Raw genomic sequence first — 5,880 nt, forward strand, 5'->3', positions numbered from 1 at the left:
TATATGATATCTGTGATTATATGATATCTAGTGATTATATGATATCTGTGAATATATGATATCTAGTAATTATATGTTCTAGAACTGCGCCGCTCAAGGTGGCTGCATGTTGGAGCAGCTCTGTTACTTTCATTCTGAGATTTTGCTTTTGGAAACTTTAATTCCTCTTTTTCTGGATGTAAATCACATTTTTTGGATGGTTGTTTCCTCTGGTATCAGATGCTGTGCAGCTGGAAGGATTTTTACTGAAACTTTTTTATTTTGGGACATTTGTTATGATGCGTAACCATGGCAACAAGGCAGTTTTCTACAACCGACAGCAGCTGATTAACATCTCAAAAGCTCAAATAATATCTCAACTACAGCCCCAAATCTCAAGTGAGTTGAAAAGGATGTTCTGTGGACGCATTCTCATCTACCTGCCAGCTGTGCTCGAGTGCCTGACCACTGAGATCCTGGAACTAGCAGGAAACACGGCTCGTGACAGCGGAAGGACAGGATCATCCCTCAGCACATACAGTTGACTGTCCGCAGTGACGAGGAGCTCGGCAGACTGCTGGGAGGAGTGGCCATCGCTCTGGGAGGAGTTTTGCCCGGCATTTGGGCGGTCCTACAGCCCGAGGGGAACCGAGATGTCAGCCGAGTCTGGGTGGACGGATCAGACGGCATCTGCAGCCAGTTCCTTAAGATCCACTGTGGGATGGACCTTTACAAGAGATCCTTCCTGTTTACAGCCATCAGTGTCTATAACATCTCTTAATGAAATGAGGATAATGAGTTACAACAACAAAAAATTTCCCTCTGGGATTAAAAAAGTATTTTTGAATTTAATTGAATTGAATTGAATAATATCTGGGATTATATGATATCTAGTGATTATATTATATCTGTGAATATATGATATCTGTGATTATATGATATCTGTGATTATATGATATCTAGTGACTATATGATATCTAGTGATTATATATCTCTGATTATATGATATCTAGTGATTATATATCTGTGATTATATGAAATCTGTGATTATATATCTGTGATTATATGATATCTAGTGATTATATGATATCTGTGATTATATGATATCTAGTGATTATATGATATCTGTGATTATATGATATCTGTGATTATATTATATCTATGATTATATATCTGTGATTATATGATATCTGTGATTATATGATATCTAGTGCTTATATGATATCTGTGATTATATGATATCTGTGATTATATGATATCTGTGATTATATGATATCTAGTGACTATATGATATCTAGTGATTATATGATATATGTGATTATATGATATCTGTGATTATATGATATCTGTGAATATATGATATCTAGTGATTATATGATATCTATGATTATATGATATCTGTGATTATATGATATCTAGTGGTTATATGATATCTGTGATTATATGATATCTACTGACTATATGATATCTAATGATTATATATCCGTGATTATATGATATCTGTGATTATATGATATCTAGTGATTATATATCTCTGATTATATGATATCTGTGATTATATATCTGTGATTATGTGATATCTGTGATTATATGAAATCTGTGATTATATGATATCTGTGATTATATGATATCTGTGATTATATATCTGTGATTATGTGATATCTGTGATTATATGATATCTGTGATTATATATCTGTGATTATGTGATATCTGTGATTATATGAAATCTGTGATTATATGATATCTATGAATATATGATATCTGTGATTATATGATATCTGCATTTTATACCCAGTCTTGTGAAAATGGTAATAGATTTTAAGCACTGTCCTCTGGTGACTAAACTGTGCAACAACAGAGACCAACTACAAAACCAGATTCCAAAAAAGTTGGGACACTAAACAAATTGTGAATAAAAACTGAATGCAATGATGTGGAGATGGCAAATGTCAATATTTTATTCGTAATATAACATAGATGACAGATCAAAAGTTTAATCTGAATAAATGTAACATTTTAAAGGAAAAATATGTTGATTCAAAATTTCACAGTGTCAACAAATCCCAAAAAAGTTGGGACAAGTAGCAATAAGTGCTGGAAAAAGGAAATTGAGCATATAACGAACAGCTGGAAGACCAATTAACACTAATTAGGTCAATTGACAACATGATTGGGTATAAAAAGAGCTTCTCAGAGTGTCAGTGTCTCTCAGAAGCCAAGATGGTAAGAGGATCACCAATTCCACCATTGTTGCGCAGAAAGATAGTGCAGCAATACCAGAATGGTGTTACCCAGCGTAAAATAGCAAAGACTTTTAAGTTATCATCATCAACCGTGCATAACATCATCAAAAGATTCAGAGAATCTGGAACAATCACTGTGCGTAAGGGTCAAGGCCGTAAAACTCTACTGGATGCTCGTGATCTCCGGGCCCTTAATCGTCACTGCACCTCAAACAGGAATGCCACTGTCAAGGAAATAACAGAATGTGCTCAGGAATACTTCCAGAAAGCATTGTCAGTGAACACAATCCACCGTGCCATCCGCCGTTGCCAGCTGAAACTCTACAGTGCAAAGAGGAAGCCATTTGTAAGCAAGCTCCACAAGCTCAGACGTTTGCACTGGGCCAGGGGTCATTTAAAATGGAGTGTGGCAAAATGGAAGACTGTTCTGTGGTCAGATGAGTCACGATTTGAAGTTCTTTATGGAACACTGGGACGCCATGTCATCCGGACCAGAAAGGACAAGGATAGCCCAAGTGGTTATCAACGCTGCGTTCAGAAGCCTGCATCACTGATGGTATGGGGTTGCATGAGCGCTTGTGGCATGGGCAGCTTGCATGTCTGGAAAGGCACCATTAATGCAGAGAACTATGTTCAGGTTCTAGAACAACATATGCTCCCATCTAGACGTCATCTCTTTCAGGGAAGACCCTGCATTTTTCAACACGATAATGCCAGACCACATTCTGCAGCAATCACAACATCATGGCTACGTAGGAGAAGGATCCGGGTACTGAAATGGCCAGCCTGCAGTCCAGATCTTTTACCTATAGAGAACATCTGGCGCATCATAAAGAGGAAGGTGCGACAAAGAAGGCCCAAGACGATTGAACAGTTAGAGGCCTGTATTAGACATGAATGGGAGAGCATTCCTATTTCTAAACTGGAGAAACTGGTCTCCTCTGTCCCCAGACGTCTGTTGAGTGTTGTAAGAAGAAGGGGGGATGCCACACAGTGGTAAAAATGGACTTGTCCCAACTTTTTTGGGATTTGTTGACTACATGAAATTTGGAAACAACAGATTTTCCCCTTAAAATGATACATTCTCTCAGTTTAAACTTTTGATCTGTGATTTGTGTTCTATTCTGAATAAAATATTAGATGTTGGCACCTCCACATCATTGCATTCAGTTTTTATTCACAATTTGTTTAGTGTCCCAACTTTTTTGGAATCCAGTTTGTATATGAAAATATTTAAGTGTTCAAAATATGCAAATAACAAATAAAATGGCATGAACAAAACAAAATTACTCAACAGCATTTCTGCTGTAACAAAAAAATAAAAGTAAATAAACACCTCAATACCTTAAACAGGATAGTTATTCAACTAAAGTGGAAAATATAAATCTACCACCCGGCTACATTAGCAAAAGGGTAATTAAAAGTAAAAATAAGCTTATTAGCAAATAAAATAATCAACAGTACAGCTAGAAGCTAAAGCATCAAAAGACTGGCTAAAAGTAGCAAACGATTAGCTAAACGCCAGACGTACAACTGTATCTGTAAACCAAAAGTAGCTTCAGAAGTTAGAAATAGAGCAAGTTTTTCAATTCAACATTTTGTTAAAGAAAGTATTTTTATTAATTTTTTGCTTTTTTAGAAGACAAACATACACTAAGAAAACAGAACAAAACAAAAGAACACAGAACAAAATCCCCTCCCACCTCATCCCTCCTACACCGGACCAGTAACACATACACAAATAATCCATACAGGCATTGACAAGGTCTCAACAAATGACAGAAAAGGTTGCCAGGTGTCCCAGAATCTTCCTGCAGAACCTTTCATCTGATTTTTTCCAGCTGGACATGGAACATGACCTCTCTATATGCTGAGGGGTGTGGGTCCTTCCAACAGCTCCTGGCCAGAAGAGTGCCACAGTCACGTCTCCACAGGCACCACCCTGAACAGTGAGATAAGTGATGATGGGTGTACAGTGTTGTCACATATCCCAGAGAAGGTGTCAAAAATCTAATTCAAATTTTAAAGAGACCAACGTATTTAAAGGAGCTGAAAAGATCTCAGTGCAATTTTATAGGAAGACTATTTGTAAATAAAGTGAAATGTTCTGAAAAGAACTCGGGTTTAAAAAAGCAGTTACAGTCTAACCTCCTGAATGCCATGAACATTTTGACATTTGAATGGCTAAAATAACACAAATAATGCAGAAATATACCGTATTTTAAACACACTGCAAAATATAAATAAGGAAAACATTTTAAATGCTGTACCCTGAACTTTGACCTCCTGTACTCTGACCTGATATATGTTTGGACTGTTAATATAATAACATAATATGATGTGTTCTCACATAAAATATCATATATCATCCATCCATTATCTTTACCCGCTTATTCCATTTTGGGTCACGGGGGTCGCTGGTGCCCATGTCCAGCAATCACTGTGCGAGGGGCGGGGTACACCCTGGATGGTATCATATATCAATATATCAATAATAATAATATCAATATATCATAATGAGAGTGGTGGCGAAGAGGTTAGAGAAGGTGGGCCTGTGATCGGAAGATTGCCGGTTCAACTCCTGGTACCAACAGCATCAAAAATGTAGGTAGGATAGGTGAAGCACCCACACCTGTCTCCACCTTCGCTGCTCCCCCGGGCGCTCTAGACAGCAGCTCTCTGCTCCACACAGAGGGCTGTGGTAGCTCGGTGATCTGTGGTTGAGTCAGGAAGGGTATCCGGAGTAATTTTTTTTTTTTGCCAAGTCTTCATGTGAGTTAGTGCGCTGTGGTGACCCCTGAAGAAGGGAGCAGCTAAAAGGAAAAAAATTAAAATTATACCTGTAATTTCTTACATAATATGAGACTGGTCCATGCATTTGTCACGTCTAGACTGGACTATTGCAATGGTTTATTATCTGGGTGTCCAAATACTTCTTTAAAACGTCTTCAGTTGATCCAAAATGCTGCTGCCAGAGTCTTAACTGGAGTTACTGGGAGAGATCATATCTCTCCAGTTTTAGTTTCTCTCCACTGGCTCCCTGTCAAATCCAGAATAGAATTCAAAATCTTACTTCTAACCTACAAAGCTCTCAACAACCTAGCTCCATCTTATATTACAGATCTTATTATTCCACAGTTTCCTAACAGAGCACTTCGCTCAAACCCAGCCGGTCGTAGCAGATGTCCGCTTGTCCTGAGCTGGTTTTGTTAAAGGTTTCTTCCTCATGAGGGAGTTTTTCTTTCCACTGTCGCCTTCATGCTTGTTCAAGATGAGTTAAACTCAAAGCTGCTCCTCAGGGAAATAGTGTTAACTTGGTTTTAGAATGTTTTTGTTCAGTGCCATAAACGACTCCAGTTATGACTTGGCGCTTTATAAATAAACTGAAAAGAATTGACCTTTAATCCAGCAGTTTTCAGTCAGGTCATCTGGACAGTTTCTTGTTTTGTGCTGAAACTTTTCACCTTTGGTTCGGAAGGCTTCATCAGTCATGACTGACAACACACAAAAAAAGAAACTGTCCAGATGACCTGACTGAAAACTGTTGGATTGTATACCTGGATTATTGAGCATGGACTTTGTTGTTAATTTACCTTTAACCTCCTGTGCTCTGACCTTTAACCTCCTGTGCTCTGACCTTTAACCATCTGGACTCAGA

Source organism: Nematolebias whitei, chromosome 13 (genome assembly GCF_014905685.2).
Source record: "Nematolebias whitei isolate Nwh7 chromosome 13, NemWhi1, whole genome shotgun sequence".
In the NCBI taxonomy this organism is placed as follows: domain Eukaryota; kingdom Metazoa; phylum Chordata; class Actinopteri; order Cyprinodontiformes; family Rivulidae; genus Nematolebias; species Nematolebias whitei.